Raw genomic sequence first — 22,751 nt, forward strand, 5'->3', positions numbered from 1 at the left:
AAATAATAAAGATTCAAGGAGAAATAAATGAAACAAAATAGACAATAGAAAAAAACAACAAGACTAGAAGTTGGTTCTTTGAAAAGATTAATAAAATTGACAAACCAATGGAAAATTTAACAAAGGAAAAGAGAGAGAGAATACAAATAACATGAATAAGAAATGATGTGGGTCACACCACAACAGAGCCAACAGAAATTAAAAGGATAATATCAGGATACTATGAAGAACTTTGGTAGTGCAGAAGCTCTGGTAGCATAGTGCCTAAGGCACCTGATTGCCAACCAGAAGGCTGGTGGTTCAAATTCACCAGCCACTCCTCAGAAAGAAGATTGGGCAATCTATTTCCATAGTGATACCGCCTCCAAAACCCAAGGAGGGGTTGCTATGAGTCGGGTTCCACTCGACAGGACATAGCAACAACAACAACAACGTGAAGAACTATACTCCAACAAATTTGAAAACATAGAAGAAATGGACAGATTTCAAGAAACACACAACTTACCTAAACTAACAAAGGCTGAGGTGGAAAATTTAAACAGACTCATACCAAAAGAATAAATTCCACAGATCATTAAAAAATAAATAAATAAATAAAATAAAGCCCTGGCCCACAGGGTTTCACTGGACAATTCTACCAAACGTTCAGACAAAAACTGACACCAAGCCTACTCAACCTATTCCAGAACACAGAAAAATATGGAATCCTCCCAAATTCATTTTACGAAGCAAGCATAACCTTGGTACCAAAACCAGGCAAAGACATCATTCAAAAGGAAAACTACAGACCAATATCCCTCATGAATATAGATGCAAAAATATTCAACAAAATACTAGCCAATAGACTCCAATGCAACAACATAGCAAAAAAAATAATATATTATGACCAAGTGGGGTTTACCAGGTTTGCAAAGATGGTTCAACATTAGAAAAACAATCAACATCATCCATCACATATATAAAACAAAGGAAAAGAACCACATGATCATATCAATCAATGCAGAAAAAGCATTTGATAAAATCCAACACTATTTCCTGATTAAAAAAAAAAAAACACTCTCAGAAAAATAAGAATGGAAGGAACATTCCTCAACATAATAAAGGGCATCTATGCAAAACCAACAGCCAACATTATTCTCAATAGGGAGAGACTGAAACCTTTCCCCTTGTGAACCAGAACCAGACAAGAATGCCCTCTATCGTCACTTCTATTCAACATTGTATTGGAAGTCCTAGCGAGGGCAATAAGGCAAGAAAAGGAAATCAAAGGCATCCTGATTGATAAGGAGGAAGTCAAACTATCCCAGTTTGCCAATGATATAATCTTATACATAGAAAACCCAAGAGATTCAGCAAAAAAAAACTACTGGAACTAATTGAGAGATTTAGCATAATGTCAGGATACAAGAACAACATACAAAAATAAGTTGAATTCCTCTATATCAGCAAAGAGATTGCTGAAAAAGAAATAAGGAAATGAATACCATTAGCAATAGCTACCAATAAAATAAAATACTTGGCAATAAATCTTACCAGGGATACACAAGACCTGTACAAAGAAAACTATGAATCACTACTCCAAGAAACCATAAGAGATATACATAAATGGAAGAAAATATCATGCTTGTGGATAGGAAGATTGAACATTGTGAAAATGGCAATACTACCCAAAGCAATCTATACATTCAATGCAATCCCAATCCAGATTCCATCAACATTCTGTAAGGATATGGAAAAAACAATTACTAATTTTATATGGAAAGGAAAGAGATCTCAAATAAGTAAAGCACTACTGAAGAAGAACAAAGTACGTCTCACACTCCCAGATCTCAAAACCTACTATACAGTCACAGTAGTCAACACAGCCTGGTACTGGTACAACGACAAACACATGGACCAGTGGAACACAATTGAGAACCCAGAAATAGATCTATCAACCTACGGTCAGCTGATTTTTGACAAAGGGCTGAAACCCATTAATTGGGGAAGAGATGGTCTCTTTGACAAATGGTGCTGGCAAAACTGGATATCCATTTGCATAAAAATGAAACAAGATCTGTACCTCACACCACATATAAAAACTAACTCCAGATGGATCAAACACCTAAATGTGAAAGCTAAAGCTATCAAGTTCCTCAAAGAAAAAGATAGGGGCAAATTTAGGGGCCCTAATTTATGGTATAAATAGACTATCAAGCATAATCCAAAATGTACAAACAGTTGAAGATATACTAGATTGAGACCTTCTAAAAATTCAATTTTTATGTGCTTCAAAAGACTCCTCCAAAAAGAGTCAAAAGAGAACCTACTAATTGGGGAAACATATTCGGCAATGACATATCTGACAAGGGACTTATCTCTAAAATTTATAGAAAACATCAACACGTCAACAACAGAAAGATTAACAGTCCAATTCAAAAATGGACAGAAGACATGAATAAACACTTCCCCAAAGAGGATATTCAGGCAACCAACAAACATATGAAAAAATGCTCATGATCATTAGCCATCAGAGATGCAAATCAAAACAACAATGAGATACCATGTCACCCCAGCGCTAATGGCAAAGTTCAGCAAGACAAAATAACAAATGCTAGTGAGGATATAGGGAAATTGGGACTCTCATACACTGCTGGTGGGACTGTCAAATGATACAACCACTGTGGAAAGCAGTATGGTGATTCCTTAAAAAGCTGAAATTAGGAATACCATTTGCCCCAGTAATCCCATTACTAGCTATATATCCTAAAGAGGTGACAGCCAGGACAAGAATAGATATATGCACACCCATGTTCATTGCAGCACTGTTTACAATAGCAAAAAGATGGAAAAGATCTATGTGCCCATCAATACAAGAATGGATAACCAAATTATGGTACATACACACAATGGAATACTATGAAACACTAAAGAATAATGTAGAATCTGCAAAACACCACATAACATGGATGAACTTGGAGGATATTATGCTGATTGAAATAAATCAATCATAGAAGGACAAATATCATATTAGTTCATTATCGTAAAAAGTCAAGGAAAGGATTATATATGGAATGAAACTTTGCTGGTTACCAGGGGTTGGACAGGAGAGGAGGGAACACTGCAAAAAAAAAAAAAAAATGCATTGACCCATTTCATTTTAGTTTTGTGTATTTCACTGTACATAAATTATATTTCAATAAAAGGTATTCTTCTTAAAGTCAAGGCAAGGTTTATATATGGAAGGAAACTTTCTTTGTTGGTTACCAAGGGTGGGAGGAAAGGGCAGGGAACACCGCAAAATAAATAAATAAATGAAAGCTGGACAGTGAATAAGAAAGGTAGAAGAATTGACACATTTGAATTATGGTGCTCGTGAAGAATATTTAATATACCATGAACAGCCAGAAGAACAAATATGTCTTGTATGAAACACACCTATTATGCTCCTTAGAAGTGAGGATGGTGAGATTTTGTTTCTCGTACTTTCGTCTTGTTGTGAGATGGGACCAGTCCCTGGAGAAGGATATCATGCTTGGTAAAGTAGATGGTCTGCAAAAAAGGGGAAGATCCTCAGCAAGATGGATTGACACTGTGGCTACAATAATGGGCTCAAGCATAGCGACAACTGTAAGGATAGTATAGGACCATGAAGTGTTTCTTTCTGTTGTACGTAGGGTCACTGTCAGTTGAAACTGACTTGTGAGCACCTAACAACAACAACAAGGAAGATGAGTTGGCACAACTATTATGCAAATTTACACATCAACAACTAATGCCAAAGATGAAGAAAATGAAGAATTTTATCAACTTCTGCAATTTGAAATTGAACTTGCAATCAAGATGCATTGATAATTACTGGTGACTAGAATACAAAAGTTAGGAACAAAGAAAGATTGGTAGTTAGAAAATATGGTTTTGGTGATAGAAACAACACCAGAGATTGCATATAGAATTCTGCAAGACCAACAGCCTATTAATTGGAAATAACTTTTACAATCTACACAGTAATTATAGATACGGACCTCACCAGATGGAATACACAGCAACTAAAGCAACTACATTTGTGGAAAGAAGTGATGGAGAAACTCTATTTCATCATTCAGAACAAAGCCAGGGTTTCACCACAGAACAGACCATCAATGGTTCATATGTGATTTCAAGTCAAAGCTGAAGAATGTTAAAGCAAATCTATGAGAGCCAAAGCATGACCTTGAGTATATCCCACCTTGCAAGAATGCCTCTCTCCCAGTAGCCTGACCACAAGGACTGAAACAATGTAAGTATGCCCCACTCCAGGTGGCCTGACTGCAAGGACTTAAATACCAGCCATGTTCCTGCTATATATCCTGCTGGTTACCCAGAGCTTTCTCCTACCCAACTCCTCCTGTTTACCCTAACGTATGTATGTCAGGACCTAAAAGACACACCCTTCAGCAGCCATGACTTTGCACCCCCACTGCACCTCTCACCATGTTTTGAGCCTAATGCATAGTCAGTGAGTTCCTGGAAAGCAATGAATAATCATATTCTTTATTCTATATTAGCCCTAAAATCCCCAGCATTGGGAAATTTGATCTGAGACACCAAAAAAGCTTCCTTTCTTGGCACCTCAAAGCCTGATGTCTCCTTATTGACCTAAGAGTCACACTGGGTGGGAGCCCACTGTTCTAGTTTCAAATCTTCTGACCCAGATGGAACTTTCTATTTCTATTTCTATTTCTATTTCTAACTGCTATCAGGCTCCTGGGTTTGCCTCTAGCCATCAGAATAGCCAGTGGGCCTCAGCACCACAGGACATCTTTGCCCATAAGAAATTGATGAGTCTGTTTCCCATGGTCAGGGTCATGCCTGATGGGTCAGTGATCCTTCTTTGAGGCTGAAACAAACATATGGCAAGGATCCTTTCTGGGTGAGTACATATATGATTGCAATCTAAATCCTAGAGCTTCAGGAAGATTGAGAAGGTCCGTTCAATGTCAGCCAACTGAGAAACTGCCGTTACCTTCAGTTTCTGGGCAGTTGAGGGAAGCTGAGTCAGCCACCCAAGAAACTGCCATTACTTTCAGTTTCTGAGCAGTTGAAGGAGGCTGAGTGGTCTGGTTTTTCTTCAAGATATCTATGTTTCTTTTTGGCATTTTTAATTCTTATTCTCCTGGTTTTTTCTGGTTTCAGTCATGGGAAATAAACAGAGTATCTCTAAATGCAGAACTTTATGATGCATCCTTCTGAATTGGAAGTATTTGTTTATGATCCAATGAAACAATCTAAGATAAAGTTTTCTTGTAATGTTTCCTGACCCTTATAGTAACTAGGGAACAGAGAACATCAGCCTGTACATGGCTCTTTGAATTATAACACTGTTCTGCAACTTGATTTGCTTTGTACTCATCTCATTTCCCTTCCTGAGTACAAAGAAGTTTCATGCCTTTGTACAGCAATAAGAATATGCAGAAACACTGTAAGATTATGGTTGCTGGTCTTGTTACTAAGCACAAGGTATTAGACAGCCCAGGAAGGATGACTTGTCACTTCTTCCATCATCTCCACTGTCTCCCTACCTCCCTGAGCCGATAGTGGAACCTGAAGACATTGTCTCCCCACGTCATACCCATAGTGGTAATAGATTTGGTCTGGAGGCTTGCCAACCTACAGCAGGGAAAATACCACTTCATCAGATCTCCATTAAAGGAGAAGAAGCTGGTGGGCAGCCAAACCTGGTCTTGAGTTCACCCTTTTTCTACTTCTGACCTTTGCAATTGAAAAAATAATACCCCATGTTACTGGGAAGACCCCAAGCAGATGTCTGAGACATGTTTTCCTCCACTTTGCTACTCATTACCCAACTTGGGCAGACAGTCACACCCTTTTGGACATTTTGCTGACTCCCAAGGAGAGACATATGGTCTCAGAAAAGGCTAAAGAGGAAGCTGAGTTTTCATCAGGCAGAGTGCACCAGATATCTGAAAGAAACTGCAGAAATCTGAAGGAAGTCTGGGAGTGGAAGCTCCCAACTGGTTGAGGAGGCATTTAAGGTTTCAGTAATAGACACCAAGTGCAGGGGAAAAAAAAAAAAAAAAGAAGAAGAAGCTCAAAAGCTGAGACAGAAGCCAGCCTACACATAGCAGCCTTGACTAAGCCCTCCAAGAACCCCAAGTCAGTCCTAGCCAGCATATTGCCCTGGCAATTTAAAAATAGGATTTTCTAATTAAAAAAAGCAGGAGGAACATCCTGTCCTAGCAGGTGACCCAGCTGAGTCAAGATTCAGTGTGTCTACTGCAAACAAGAGGGTCATTGGAAGAGAGAGGACTCTCATAAGAGGCTGTCTCATCTGGACCCTGCCCCAGAACTCTACAAAAGCTCAGTCTGAAGACTCAGACTGAGAGGGACCAGAAACTCCCACCTGCTTGCAAGCCTCCCCCAACGAACTCTTGATTACACTCAAAGTGGGAGAAGATTTAATTGTCTTTTTGATAGACACTGGAGCTGTGTATTCAGTTTTAACCCACCTATAGAAACACCTCTCCTCTAAGAAAGCCCATGTGGTTGGTGGTAGTAGGAAAACCAGCTTTGTGCTCTTTCATCCAGCTATGGAGTGCCAAGTAGGAAAAACCTCACTGACCCACAGTTTCTTCTATGTTGTTGTTGTTGTTGTTATGTGCCATCAAGTGGGCCCCGACTCATAGTGACCCCTCCTTGGGTTTCTAAGGTGGTATCACTATGGAAGTAGATTGCCTCATCTTCCTTCCGAGGAGTGGCTGGTGGGTTTGAACCGCCAGCCTTCTGGTTAGCAGTCAAATGCCTTAGGCACTATGCTACCAGAGCTCCTAGGCAGTTTCTTATATATGCCTGAGTATCCAATCCCTTTGTTGAGATGAGATCCACTTGGTAAAATGAATGCCCAGATTAGTTTTACTGATAGAAAACTACAACTCCACATTCCCTCAGAACAGAGCTAGAAGCTCCAGCCCATACTGCTGGCTTTGGTAACAGAGAATCCCATGCCCATAGGAGCCCGTGTTCATACCTGAAAACATAATGAATGTGGTCACTCCCTCATTTGGGCAAGAGGACAAGCAGAATGTAAGGAATGTTCATTGTGCTTAAACACTTACCAAAGTTGGTTGCACAATCCTGAGGGGAAAATTTTCTTTCCTGAACAATAGCGCACACCGTCCTGTGAGAAGCCCACCATTCCACCCATTTTGGGCATGAAACTCTTTACAATTGGGCCACCAAACACATCATTGGAGCTGGCATGCAGAAGGCCACCCAGAGAATCACCAAAGCCTTCCATCTTTGTCCAAAAATAATCCAAATACCACTGGCTCACAGGCTAGAGTTCAGTCATCAGGAATGAGGAACCACAGATATATGGTGGTCTTCCTAGACACCTTCGCAAGATGGGTCAAGGCTCAAAGAGCTAAAGAAAAAATTCAAGCCTCAAATTGCAGTACTGAAAGATTCTATGGACAAAATTTTGTGGCACAACTTGAAATGAGAAGAAACAGCTGCAAACATCCATTAATAATCAAAACATGAAATGTACGAAGTATGACTCTAGGAAAATTGGAAGTTGTCAAAAATGAAATGCAACACATCAATATCCTATGCATTAGTGAGATGAAATGTACAGGTATGGGCCATTTTGAATCAGACAATTGTATGATCTACTATGCTGGGTGTTCTGGTTACCTAGTGCTGCTCTGACAAGAATATACCACAAATGGGATGGCCTTAACAAACAGGAATTTATTGTCTTACACTTTGGAGGCTTTAAGTCCAAGTTCAAAGTGCCAGGCTCTAGGGGCTGGGTGAAAGCCCCTCAACCTTGGGCTTCAGCTCTGCCTCTTGCTGCTGGCCCACTGAAGCTAGAGGCTTTTCTTCACTCAGACAGCTGCTGGCTGCTGAGGCTGTCAAGCCCAAGGTTGACAAGTGAAAAGGCACAGTCCCGGTATTACCAAACCACATAGGAGGCCATTAATTCAAGTCCATTATAAGTCCCAAGGTCAGCAGAGCATGGCAGGCTGCCGAACAATGACACAGCTACATGCAGAGTTTAAGGTGCCATAAGCTAGAGACTATCCCCAAGCCTTCTTATATACAGAAAACAGACCACATCCCAAAAGCAGCTACTCAGCTGCTTGTCATAGATCCCACCATGGAGTTGATTGCCAGTCTCATCATGTGGAATAACTATCACCAGCTTCCCAGCCACTCAACCAAGCTCAGCCAAGTTGACATACAAATTTAACTACCACACTGGGAATGACAAAGTGAAGAGGAATGGTGTGGCATTCATCATCACAAAGAATGTTTTAAGATCTATCCTTAACTACAATGCTGTCAGTGATAGCATATTATCTTTATGCTTACAAGGAAGACCATTTAATACTACTATCATTCAAATTTATGCACCCACGATCAAAGCAAAAGATGAGGAAATTGAAGACTTTTACCAACTTCTGCAGTCTGAAATTGATCAAACCTGCAATCCATGTGTTGGTTATTACTGGTGATTGGAATGCAAAAGTTAGAAACAAAGAAGAATCACCAGTAGTTGGAAAACATGGTCTTGGTGATAGAAATGATGCTGGAAATCGCACGGTAGAATTTTTCAAGACCACCAACTTATTCATTGCAAATACTTTATTCAGTAACATAAACAGTGGCTGTACATGTGGACATCACCAGATAGAGTACACAGGTATCAGATCAACTACATCTGTGGAAAGAAGTGATGAGAAGCTCAATATCTTCAGCCCAAACAAGGCTAGGAGCTGACTGTGGAAAAGACCATCAACTGCTCCTAGGCAAGTTCAAGTTTAAGCTGAAGACAATTAATACAAGTCCACAAAAACCAAAATATGACCTTGATTATATTTAAAGACTGAATTTAGACATCATCTAAAGAATAGATTTGATGCATTGAACACCAATGACAAAAAAAAAAAAGAAAACAGAAATTGTGGGAGGGCATCAAGAACATCATCCATGAAGAAAGCAAAAGGTCATTAAAAAGACAGGAATGGAAGAAATGGATGTCAGAAGAGACTCTGAAATTTGCCCTTGAATAGAGAGTAGCTAAAGCAAATGGAAGAATTTACAAGATAAAAGTGCTGAACAGAAGATTTCAAAAAGCAGCTTGACAAGACAAAGTCAATTATTATAATGAAATGTGCAAAGACATGGAGTTAGAAAACCAAAGGGAAAAATGCTCTCAGTATTTCTCAAGCTGAAAGAACTGAAGAAAAAATTCAAGCCTCAAGTTGCAATATTGAAAGATTCTGTGGGCAAAATATTGAATGAGCAGACAACATCAAAAGAAGACAGAAGGAATACACAGTGTCACTGTACCAAAAAGAATTGGTCAATATTCATCTATTTCAGATGGTATATGATCAAGAACCAATGTTACTGATGGAAGAAGTTGAAGCTTCACTGAAGGAATTGGTGGAAAACAAGGCTCCAGGAATTGACAGAATACACATTGAGATGTTTCAACCAATGGATGCCACACTGGAGGCACTCATTTGTCTACGCCAAGAAATTTGGAAGAGAGCTACCTGGCCAACTAACTGAAGAGATCCATATTTCTTCCCATTCCAAAGAAAGGTGATACAACAGAATGTGGAAATTATTGAACAATATCATTAATATCACAAGTAAAATCTTGCTAAAGATTATTCAAAAATGGTTACAGCAGTATATTGACAGGGAACTTCCAGAAATGCAAGCTGGATTCAGAAGACGATGTAGAATGAGGGATATCATCATTACTGATGTCAGATGGATCTTGGCTGAAAGCAATGAACACCAGAAAGATGTTTACTTGTGTAAAGTAAAGGCATTTGATTGTGTGTATCATAACAAATTATGGATAATGTTGCAAAGAATGGGAACTCCAAAACACTTAATTGTGCTTGTGAGGAACCTGTAAATAGACCAGGATGTTGTCATTTGAAGAGAACAAAGAAATACTGCATGGTTTAAAATCATGAAAGGAGTGTGTCGTGGTTGTATAGTTTTGCCATACTTATTCAATCTGTATGCTGAGCAAATAATCCAAGAAACTAGATTATATGAAGAAGAATGTGGCATCTGGATTGGAGGAAGACTCATTAACAACCTGCAATATGAAGATGACACAACTTTGCTTGCTGAAAATGAAGATGGCTTGAAGCACTTATTGATGAAGATTAAAAGCTATAGTCTGCAGTATGGATTACATCTCAATATAAAGAAAATGAAAATCCTCACAAATAGATCAATAAACATCATCATGATAAATAGAGAAAAGTTTGAAGCTGTCAAATAATTCATATTTCTTGGCTACACAATCAACACCAATGGAAGTAGATGATGTATTGCACTTGACAAATCTGCCGCAAAAGATACCTTTCAAGTGCTGAAGGGCAAAGATGTCTCTTTGAAGATTGTTGTTCTTGTTGTTAGGTGCCGTCAAGTTGTCTCTGACTCATAGAGGCCTCATGTAAAACAGAATGAAATACTGACTGGTCCTGTGCCAGCCTCACGATCCTCGCTATACCTGAGCCCATCATTGCAGCCACTGTATCAATCCACCTTGTTGAGGGCCTTTCCCTTTTTCATTGACCTTCCACTTTACCAAGCATGATATCCTTCTCCAGAGAATGGTCCCTTCAGACAACATGAGCCTTTGAAGACTAAGGTGTGGTTAATCCAAGCCATGGTATTTTCAGTCACCTCATATGCCTGTGAAATGTGGACAATGAATAAGGAAGACCAAAGAAGAGTTGATGCCTTTGAGTTGTGGTATTAGTGAAGAACACCGAAAGCACCATGGACTGCCAGAAGAACTAACAAATCTGTCCTGGAAGAACTGCAGCTGGAATGCTCCTTGGAAGCAAGAATGGCTAGAATTTGTCTCACCTACTTTGGTTGTCAGAAGGGACCATTCCCTGCAGAAGGATATCAACCTTGTTAAAGGGTCGAGTCAGTGAAAAAGGGAAAGATCCTCAACGAGATAGATCGACACAGTGCTGCAATGATGGGCTCTGGTATAGCAAGGATTGTGAGGCTGGCACAGAACTGGGCAGTGTTTCATTCTGTTGTACATGGGGTTGCTATGAGTTGAAGCCAACTCGACAGCACCTAACAACAACATGGACAAAATATTCAATGATACAGGAAGCCTCTAACAAAAAAGGAAAGAATACACAGTCACTGTACCAAAAAGACTGGTTGCCATTCAACCATTTCAGGAGGTAGCATATGATCAAGAATCAATGGTGTTGAAGGAAGGAGTCCAAGCACTCTAGAGGAATTGGTGAAAAACAAGCCTACAAAATATCAGTTGAGATGTTATAACAAATGGATCTAGCACTGAAAGTTCTCACTCCTCTCTGCCAACACATTTGTAAGACAGTTATTTGGCCAGCTGATTGGAAGCTGTATTTTTGTCTGACTTAGGTTGGGTTCTATAGAGGAGCAAAATCAGTAAAGTGTATCTAGAGAGAGAGAGATACAGAGAGAGAAAGAGAGATTTGTTTCAAGGAAGTGGCTTAGACAGTTGTGGAATCTGGCAATTCCTAAATCCATGAGCCAAACTTCAGACCAGAGGCCTCTCCTGACTCACATGGTTGTAGGGGCTGATGAACCTCATACTGGCAATTCTGATGGCCAGCTTCTGGCTCATGGGGCTGTTGGAGCTGGTGAATCTCAAAATCTACAGGTCTGGTGGTAGGCTGCTTGCTCATATCCAAGAACCAGAGGTCAAAGAATGATGAGTCCGATGCAGGACTGTGAGTGAGTGGTTTTTTACCAGAATATCCATATATATTGCATGCAAGCTACATGCCCAAAGAAAATGGCTGGCCTTAAATTGAGTGACTTTTAACTGAGTAACTTTTCAACTAATTAGCTGCTCACATCAGATCAAAAATGGAGGATGATTAGGTGATGAAATTAGTCCAATGCCTACCAAATCAATGAGAATCATAGCCTAGTCACCTTGACACATAACATTAACCAACACAGTGCCCATTCCAAAGAAAGATGATCAATTAGAATGCAGAAATTATCAAATATCATTAATACCATATGTAAATAAAAAGTTTTTGAAGATAATTTAAAAAATGGTTGCAGCAATACATCAACAGGGAACTGCCAGAAATTCAAGGTAGATTTAGAAGAGGACATGGAATGAAGGATATCATGTCTGATGTCAGGTGGATCTTGGCTGAAAGCAGAGAATAACAGAGAGAGTTTACCTGTGTTTTATTGACTATGCAAAGACAGTTGACTCCATGGATCATAACAAATTATGGACAACATTGTGAAAAATGGGAATTCCAGAACACTTAATTGTGCTCATGAGGAACATGTACATAGATCAAGAGGCTGTCATTTGAAAAGAACAAAGAGATACTGCATGGTTTAAAGTCAGGAAGGTTGTGCATCAGAGTTATATCCTTTCATCATACTTATTCAATATGTATGCTGGGAAAATAACCTGAGAAGTTGGACTATATGAAGAAAAATGCAATACTGGTATTGGAGGAAGAATCATCAATAATCTATGAAATGCAGATGATACAACTTTGCTTACTGAAAGCAAAAAAGACTTAAAGCACTTCCTGATGAAGATCAAAAATCTACAGTATTCAGTATGGATTACACCTCAACATAAAGAACACAAAAATCCTCGCAACTGGACCAATAAACAAGATCATGATAAATAGAAAAAAAGACTGAATTGTCAAGGATTTCATTTTACTTGGATTCATAATCAATGCCATCAAAGCAGCAGTCAAGAAGTCAAATGACATACTGCACTAGAGAAATATGCTGGGGGAAAAAAATCTTTTTATAGTGTTAAAAAGCAAAGATGTCACTTTGAGGACTAACTATACATGACCCAAGGCACGGTATTTTCAGTCGCTTCATGTGTGAGTGAAAGCTAGACAATCGATGAGAAGACCAAAGAATTAACACATTTGAACTATGCTGTTGTCAAAGAGTATTGAATATACCACAGACTGCCCAAAGAACAAACAAATCTGTCTCAGAAGAAGTACAGCCAGAATGCTTCTCAGAAGCAAGGATGTTGAGGCTTTGTCTTACCTACTTTGGACATGTTATCAGGAAGGACAAGTCATTGGAGGACATGATGCTTGGTAGAGTATCAGTGAAAAAGAAGAAGATACTCAACAAGATGGATTGACACAGTAGCTGCAACAAGCTCAAGCATAGTAACTATTGTGAGGATGACACAGGACCAGGCAAAGTTTCTTTCTGTTGTATATAGTGTCGCTATGAGTTGGAACTGAAATGGCACCTGACAACAACAACAATTCCCAACAAGTGCAGTAACCAAAGCCAGTAAACTAAACACTTCTTCCCTTGTCACTCAGAATCTGAAATTTAAAATGCAAGTACTGCTAAAGGCAGGAAACCCAACCCCCATATGGTAAATTCACCAGTGTTAGATTATGTCTGATCTGAAAGGATATATATCCCTATCACTTCTTCTAGTCCTCCCCACTATGCCTGCCTGTGTTTCTCAACAGAAACCAAAAAGAATCCTAGAATCCTAACATTTTCAAGTAAAAGTATTAATTGATTTCATAAAGTCTAGAGAGTAGCATAATGCCTAAGGCACTTGACTGCTAACCCAAAGGCTGGTGGTTCAAATCCACCAGCCACTCCTCAGAAGGTAGGTTGGGCAATCTACTTCAGCAGTGATACTGCCTTGGCAACCCAAGGAAGGGTCCCTATAATTCGGGTCCGACTCGATGGCACATAACAACAACAACAACAGAGAGTAAAGAGAAGCTCTGGTGGTCCACTGGTTAAGTTCTTGACTGCTAACCAGTAGGTTGGCAGTTCAAACCCACAAGTCATCACAAGGGAAAAAAGACTGGTTAGTCTGCTCCTAAAAGCAGTATAGCCTGGGAAAACCTATGTGGCAGCTCTGCTCTGTCATACAGGGTTACTGTGAGTCAGAATCAACTCAACAGCACCCAGCAACAAAAAGGGAGGTAAGGAGACATAATATTTAAAATAGAAAGTCCTTTTGAAGATTTTGTTTGTTCTGTAGCTAATGAAAACTTGAAGTTCAACTTTATTCGTTCATTACCCAGATTGAGTCCTATGCAGATGTAATTTAATTTCACATACAAAAACTGAAGAGCTAGTGTTTTTTCAAGTTTTAATTAAAAGCTTTTTATTTGAAAGGACTGTTAGTTGCCTCTCTGTGCTGTGATGCCACAGACATCCACAAGTTGTTGTAAGCTTTTAAACCAAATGCTCTCTTCCCAGGATTAATTGTATGAGCTTTTTGTTTGCTTGTCTCTTTAACATAGTTTCACTAGACATTTAAGACTTTACAAATAGTTCAGAGATTTCTGTGAATTTCTTTATTTTTTGAGCAAAGTTGTTGTGCAAGGTGAAACTCAGATTTGTAAAGCTAACCCATTCTTTACTAAGAGAAATAAAATCACCAAAATTACATAAACATGAATAGGATATTTTTCTGAATATTTGAATTGCTCTACTTTGAAGCAATCTATGTTTTTTCCATTCCGAAGTCATTAGTTTTTGTTTGTATTCCATATTACATCATCCCACTCAATGTAGTCTTTTTGGGTTTCTTTTAATCTTATTTTGCCAAAAGAACTAAAAATTGGAAAATTTAAACTGAAAACTTTTCATTTCATTTTGAAAATCGTTTGATATTAAGATCAAATAAAATTCCAGCTTCTGGCCAAAGCAATTTTTTATCCAGTCTCTTCCAAGTTCTGATAGTTCATATATATTTAAGCTATATAAGAAGTTGTAATTTTTAAAAATATTATATATAATACAAGGTGGCATAATCTAAGCAACTATGAACAATCTAAAATTATTCAAAGCGTAATCTCCAACCATGTCCCCTCTCCTTTTTTATGACCCTCTTTTTATTTATTTAAAAAAAGAAAAACTTTATTGTGATTTGGGTGAAAGTTTACAGAGCAAATCCGTTTTCCATTCAACAATTCTCACAGTTTGTTTCATGTCATTGATTACAATCCTCTCACTGTAACATCACTTCTCTGACTTTTTCCTCACTGTGTTTTTCATTTCCATTCCTCCTTCTCTCCTATCCCTTCCTGCTTTCTGATCTTCATCAATGATAAAATGCTGCCCTTTTGTTCTTAAATGGTTGATTGTTCTAAGGAGTATACTCCTTCCTAGAGTTATTGTTCATCTTATAGGCCTCCTGTTTGATGGATAATTGAGCTAAGGGAGTAAATTCAGTTGCATGTCCAAAGTTGTGACCAAGGGCCTGTCTCTGGGGTTCTGCCAGTCTCTTTCTGACCAGTAATCATAGCTTTCTTTTAATGTTAATTTTTGTTCCACATTTTTCTCCCACTCTGTCCATAATCTTCTAATGTGATCCATTTCAGAGCAGTTGGTACCATCTAGTTGTTCTGGTCTCAGTGTGATGGAAGCTGAGGTTTCCATGGTCCATTAGCCCTTTGGACTAATTGTTTCTATGTGTCTGTGATTTTCTTCATTCATCTTTTCTCCGGAGAGAGAGAGAGAGATCAAGAATTGCACTGTAAAGGGCCATTCAAAAACTTTGAAGACTCAAGTTCTACTCACCAAAGTAGGATGGAGAATATTGTCTTTCTGGACTATGTTGTGCCAATTGACCTTGATGTCCCCCAATACTGTGGTCCTAAGTCCCCAAGTACAGTGATTCATTCCCTCAGGGCTTTTGGTTATGGCTAAGAAATTTTCACAACTTTGCCCCTTGTATGTGATACTATATTCATGGATATATTTCCAGCATATGTAAATACATATATAGAATTATTCTCTGTCAAACCTATATATTCATGAGTATAGTCCCATTATCTTTCCCACACTTGTTTAGCTTTTATGTCTATCCATGTAACCACTCATAGATTATTGATTAATGTTAATATAGGATTATGTATGGATTAGTATTTACCTCTGTTGCCTTTAACTCTTGTACTCCACTCAGTATCTTCCTTTCTTTGATTATTTTTTGCTTTTGATGTTGTTGTTGTTAGATGCCATTGAGTTGTCCCAACTCATAGCGACCCTATGAAAAACTGCCTGGTCCTGTGCCAGCTCCACGATCCCTGCTATACCTGAGCCCACCACTGTAGCCACTGTGTCAATCCATCATGTTGAGGGCCTTCACTTCTTTCGTTGACCCTCCACTTTACCAAGCATGATATCCTTCTCCAGGGAATGGTCTCTTCTGACAATATGACCAAAGTAGGTGAAACGAGGTCTGGCCATTCTTGCTTCCAAGGAGTATTCTGGCTGCATTTCTTCCAGGACAGTTTTGGTAGTTCTTTTAGCAGTCCTTGGTATTTTCAGCTTTTTTTGCCAGCACCACAACTCAAAAGCATCAACTCTTCTTTGGTCTTCCTTATTCATTGTTCTGCTCTCACATGCATATAAGGTGATTGAAAATATCATGGCTTGTGTCAGGCGCACCTTAGTCCTCAAGGAGACATCTTTCCTCTTCAGCACTTGAAACAGGTCTTTTGCAACCAATTTTCCCAGTGCTATATGTCATCTGATATCTTGACTGCTGTTTCCATTGGCGTTGATTGTAGAGCCAAGTAATATGAAGTCTTTGACAATTTCAATCTTTTCTCCATTACTCGTAATGCTGCTTATTGGTCCAGTTGTGAGGATTTTTGTTTTCTTTACATTGCGATGTAATCCATACTGCAGACTGTATTCTTCAATCTTCATCAGTAAGTGTTTCAAGTCATCCTCACACTCAGAAAGGAAAGTTGTGTTGTCAGCATATTGCAGCTGTTAATGAATCATCCTGCAATCCTAATGCTACATTTTTCTTCATATAGCCCAATTTCTCGGATTATTTCCTCAGCAAACAGATTGAATAAGTATTGTGAAAGGATTCAGCCCTAATGCACTCCCTTCTTGATTTTAAACCATGCAGAGTCCCCTTGTTCTGCTTGGATGACAGCTTACTGGTCTATGTAGAGGTACAATTAAGTGTTTTGGAATTCTCAATCTTCTCAATGTTATCCACAATTTGTTATGATCCACACAATAAATGCTTTTGCATAGTCAATAAAACATAAGTAAACATCTTTCTGGTATTCTTTGCTTTGAGCCAAGATCCATCTGACATCAGCAATGATATCCCTCATTCCATGTTCTCTTCTGAATCCAGCTTGCATTTCTGGAAGTTCACTGTCAATATACTGCTGTGACCATTTTTGAATTATCTTCAGCAAGATTTTACTTGCTTGTGATATTAATGATATTATTTGATAATTTTCACATTCTGTGGGATCACCTTTCTTTGGAATGGGTACAAGTATGGATCTCTTCAGTTAGTTGGCCAGGTAACTGTCTTCCAAATGTCCTGGCATAGCCAAATGAGTGCCTCCAGCATCATTTCCATTTGTTGAAACATCTCAATGGGTATTACATCATTTCTTGGAACCTTGTTTTTCGCCACTTCCTTCACTGCAGCTTCGACTTCTTCCCTCACTAACATTGGCTCTTGATCATATGCCAACTCCTGAAATGGATGAATATCAACGAATTCTTTTTGGTACAGTGACTCTGTGTATTCCTTCTACCTTCTTTTGATGTTTCCTGAATCATTCTGTATTTTGCCCATGGAATCTTTCAGTATTGCAACTCAAGGCTTAAATTTTTTCTTCAGTTCTTTCAGCTTGAGAAACACCAAGTGTGTTTTTCCTTTTTGGTTTCCTAATTCCATGTCTTTGCACATTTCATTATAATAATTGACTTTGTCTTCTCATGTTATCCTTTGAAATCTTTTGTTCAGCTCTTTTATCCTGTCAAGCCTTCCATTTGTTTTAGCTACTCTCCATTCAAGGACAAGTTTCAGAGTCACTTCTGACATCGAGTTTGACCTTTCCTTCCTTTCCTGTCTTTTTAATGATGTTTTGCTTTCTTTGTGAATGATGCTTTTGATGTCATCCCACAATTCTGGTTTTCAGTCATTGGTGTTCAATGCATCAAATCTATTCTTTCAATGGTCTCTAAATTCAGGAGAGATATATTCAAGGTCATATTTTTGCTCTCATGGGGCAAAAAACAATCTTGTTTTAATTGTCTTCAAGTTGAACTTGCATATGAGAAGTTGGTAGTCTGTTCCACAATCAGCTCCTATCCTTGTTTTGGCTGAAGATACTGAGCTTTTCCATCGCCTCTTGCCACAAATGTAGCCAATCTGATTCCTGTGTACTCCATCTGGTGAATTCCACATGTATAGCCACCATTTGTGTTGTTGAAAAAAGGTATTTGCATGAATAAGTCGTTGGTCTTGCAAAATTCTACCATGCAATCTCCAGTGTCATTTTAATCATCCAGGCCAAATTTTCCAGCCACCAGCATTTCTTCTTTGTTTTCAACTTTTGCATTCCAATCACCAGTGATAGTCAGCACATCTTGATTGCATGTTCTGTCTATTTCAGACTGCAGAATTTGGTAAAAATCTTCAATTTCTTCATCTTTGTCTTTGGTGGTTGGTGCATAAATTTGAATAATAGTAGTGTTACTGGTCTTCCTTGTAGACATATGGATATTATCCTATCACTGCCAGCATTGTACTTCAGGATAGATCTTGAAACATTCTTTGTGATGATGAACGCCGTGCCATTCCTATTCAATTTGTTGTTCCCAGCATAGTAGATCATATGGTTGTCTGATCCAAAATGGCCAAAACTGGTCCATTTCAGCTCATTAATGCTGAGGATATCAATCTTTATGCGTTCCATTTCATTTTTGGCAACTTCTAATTTTCCTAGATTCACACTTCATACATTCCATATTCCAATTATTAATGGATGTTTGCAACTGTTTCTTCTCATTTTGAGTTGTGCCATATCAGTAAATGGAAGTCCCAAAAGCTCTACTTTATCCATGTCATTAAGGTCAGCTTTACTCTGATGAGGCAGCACTTTCCCAGTCATATTTTGAGTGCCTTCCGAGATGAAGAGCTCAACTTCTGGCACTGTATTGGACAATGTTTCAGGGCTATTCATAAAGTTGTCTGGTAATGTATTACAAAATGTTTCATTGTTATTCATAAGGTTTTCACTGGCCAATTCTTTGAGAAGTGGATGACCTCTTCCTTCTAAGTCTGTCTCAGTCTGGAAGCTCCATCGAAACACGTCCACCATGGGCAACCCTGCTGGCATTTAAAACACTGATGACACAGCCTCCAGTCTCACAACATGCAAGCCACCACAATATGACAAACTGACAGGCAAGTTCATCACCCTTGGCTTCCTGTCTGGGGTCTCTCTCTCTTACCTGTTCCAGCCATCAGCCCTGGCTGCTGCTTCCTGCCTGGGGTTTCTCTCCTGCTTACCTGTTCTGGCTGTTGGCTCTGGCTGCTGCTCCCTCTCCCTTATTATATATTGCTTTCCCCTTCACCCAAGTTAATATGTGTCTGCTTCTAGTTCATAGTTTACTCTTACTTTCCTTCCCAACCCTGATAACCATCAAAGAATTTTTTTTTCATGTGAAAACATTTCCTTGATGTGTTAGGCTGGGTTCTCTAGAGAAGCAAAACCAGTAAAGCTTGTAGAGAGAGAGAAAAATATATATTTTAGGAAAAGTGTTCACACACTTACAGAAGCTGGCTAGTCCCAAGTTCTTGGATCAAACGTCAAGCTGGAGGCTTTTCCTGATTCACGCACCTCCATGGGGCGGACAAGCTCAAGGTTGGCCGGCAGTATACCAGCTGTTGACTCCAATGAATGACGAATCCAAGATCTCCAGGCCAAGTGGTGGATTGTTTGCTCACAGACAGTTGTAGGCAGCACAACAGGATCCTGATCCACAGAAGAGTGTCTCTTTTTCCCAAGATGTCCATAAATATGTTGGAAGCAGGCCACATCCCTAGGGAAACTCCCTTTCAATGGATTGGCTGCTCAAAACATGTACATCCAATCTCATCATGGGAATAACCCACACTACAACTGCTTAAACCACTAAGAATTGTGGTCCAGCCAAGTTGACACACAACTCCAACTATCACACTTGACCTGTTACAGTAGTGGTCTCAAATAATATTTGTCCTTTTGTGACTGTCTAATTTCACTTAGCATAATATCCTCTAGGTTCATCAAAGTTATGAGATGTTTCATAGTTTTATCATTGTTCTATAAAGTTGTGTAGTATCCCATTCCTCCATTAATGGGCATTTAAGTTATTTCCACATTTTTGCTATTATGAATAGTGTTGTGATGAACATGAGTATGCATATATCTGTTTGTATCATGGCTCTTATTTTTTTAGGCTATATGCTTAGTAGTGGAATTGCTGGATCATATGGTATTTCTATTTGCAGATTTTTAAGGAAGTATATGGCCCACTTTTTAAAAGGCAATCATTTAATTATATACTATTGATACTGCCTCGGAAACCCAAGGAGGGGTCGCTATGAGTTGGGGCCGACTCAACGGCAAATAACAACAACAACAATTGAAATTCTAAAATTTTAAACTTGGAAATAAGAACTTTAGAAAATTTAGTTATTTACTCAAGTCAATAAGTATCTTAATGACTTTGTTTTGTTTTCATGTGTGTAAAGATGTAAGGACTTCTTCTCCCAGAAAAGGTGTTGAGTTGGTACCTTTTTGTGAAATAGAAGATTTCAGACTAAAGTAGGAAGTGGAAGACATTAATTAAGGGGGAAGAGGGAGATCATGTTTCACTTCCACCTAGATGTAGAAAGCTGCAAAATGAAGTGGCTCCCCTAAAAATAAGAAAAATCTGGAAAATCAGCACAAATCATAATTTGTCTTAATCTCTTGAGGGAGCTGAAGCATCAAGGCAAACAAATGAACTAAATTTTGAATAAAAGATTTGAAGAGAGACCAGAAGCATGAACTGTTTTACCTTCAGCAAAGAGTAACATGAAGAGGCCACCATTCTAGAAGTCAATAAGAAGAAAACAAAAAGTCTTGGTGTGCCAATGGTTAAAGCACTTGACTGCTAACCAAAAGGTCAGCAATTTTAATCTACCAGCCACTCTGCAAGAGAAAGATGTGGCAGTCTGCTCCTGTGAAGATTATAGGCCAGAAAACCTTATGGAGAAGATTTATTCTGTCCTATAGGGTTGCTATGAGTCAGAATCAACTCAATAGCACACAACAACAAGAACATAGAGTAAAATTTAACGAATTCTTAAACACCAGGTTGAGCTAGAGTGACAGTTTAGATCCCTGGTTGCTCCAGACATGAGGACATGTGTGTTGTTGTTGTTATGTACCGTCAAGTTGGACCCGACTCATAGCAACACCTCCTTGGGTTTCCGAGGCAGTATCACTAAGGAAATAGATTGCCCCATCTTCTTTCCGAGGAGTGGGTGGTGGGTTTGAACCACCAGCCTTCTGGTTGGCAGTCAAGTGCCTTAGTCACAATGCTACCAGAGCTCCCGAGGACATGTGTACTCCCTGGAAAACTCTGCCACAGGCTCTGCCAAGTGCTCATGAGAATGACTAGGGGTAGAAAAGAAACTGGAGTGGCCTTTCACACACACACACACACACACACACACACACACACAAAAAACCCTGCTCACTTCCCTAGAAGCTTCTCTCACCTAAGACAAGGGCTATATGCCTCTCCAGGAGGGGCAGGAGGCCTTACTATTCCCAGTGCCCAGACAAAGATTAATTGCCTTTGGGAAGGGATAAAAGTCAATATCACTTGGGGAGGTACAGAAAACCCTCCCTCACTCCCCTAGTCCCACCAGGTAAAGCTAAATCCTATGGAAGGGGCTGGAAACCCCCCGTTCCCACCATGAGCCTTAAACTAAGTAATGAATGCCAGCAATCTACCATGGTGGAGGGTAGGGGGAGCCCTCTTGACACTGATCTCAAGCAAAGGTAGACTGCCACTGAGGGAGGAGAAGAGCAGTAGCTGTCTGCACCTAGAGGAGTAGTAGGAAATTGTTTCTTGCCCAAGATGTCCCACAGACACAAGGCAGATTGACTGCCATATGGAGAGGGTCAGGAATGTTGAGAAAGCCCACTGCCAAGATCAGGTATATATGAACTGGCTAACTAACTCCTGGAAGAAGTGCAGCCAGAAGGCTCCTTGGAAGCAAGAATGGTGAGACTTCGTCCACCTACTTTGGTCATGTCAGAAGGAACCATTCCCTGGAGAAGGATATCATAGTTGGTAAAGTGGAAGGTCAATGAAAAAGGGGAAGGCCCTCAACAAGATGGATTGATACAGTGGATCCAACAATGGGTTCAAGTATAACAAGAATCGTGAGGCTGGCACAGGATTGGGCAGTGTTTCGGTCTGCTGTGCATAGAGTTGCTATGAGTCAGAGATGGCTTGACAGCACCTAACAATGATAAAAACAACACTAAGATTTAACAGGAGAACAAAGAATCCCCACCCAATCCCCACAATCAGCCCCCATCAAATAACAGACAACAGCAGTATATACTGTGGGAAGGACAATTGTGACACAAGCATTCAGGGCCTGCTTAAAGCTGAGGATGAATCAGGAACACTGAAAAAAAAAAAAAAAAAAAATCCTCCAGCACTTCAGAGTTCATACTAAGTCCAAGGTATCCAGTGGGATTTGAAGACATTGAAGACATACAGTGTTAGAAATTATTTAAAAAAAAAAAAAAAAAAATTGCCCTTGAGTCAGATCTGACTCATAGCGACCCCTCCTTGGGTTTCTGAGGTGGTATTACTACGGAAGTAAATTGCCAAACCTTCCTTCT

Source organism: Orycteropus afer, unplaced genomic scaffold, assembly GCF_000298275.1.
Source record: "Orycteropus afer afer isolate SDZICR_OR568_19922 unplaced genomic scaffold, OryAfe1.0 scaffold00191, whole genome shotgun sequence".
NCBI lineage: Eukaryota > Metazoa > Chordata > Mammalia > Tubulidentata > Orycteropodidae > Orycteropus > Orycteropus afer.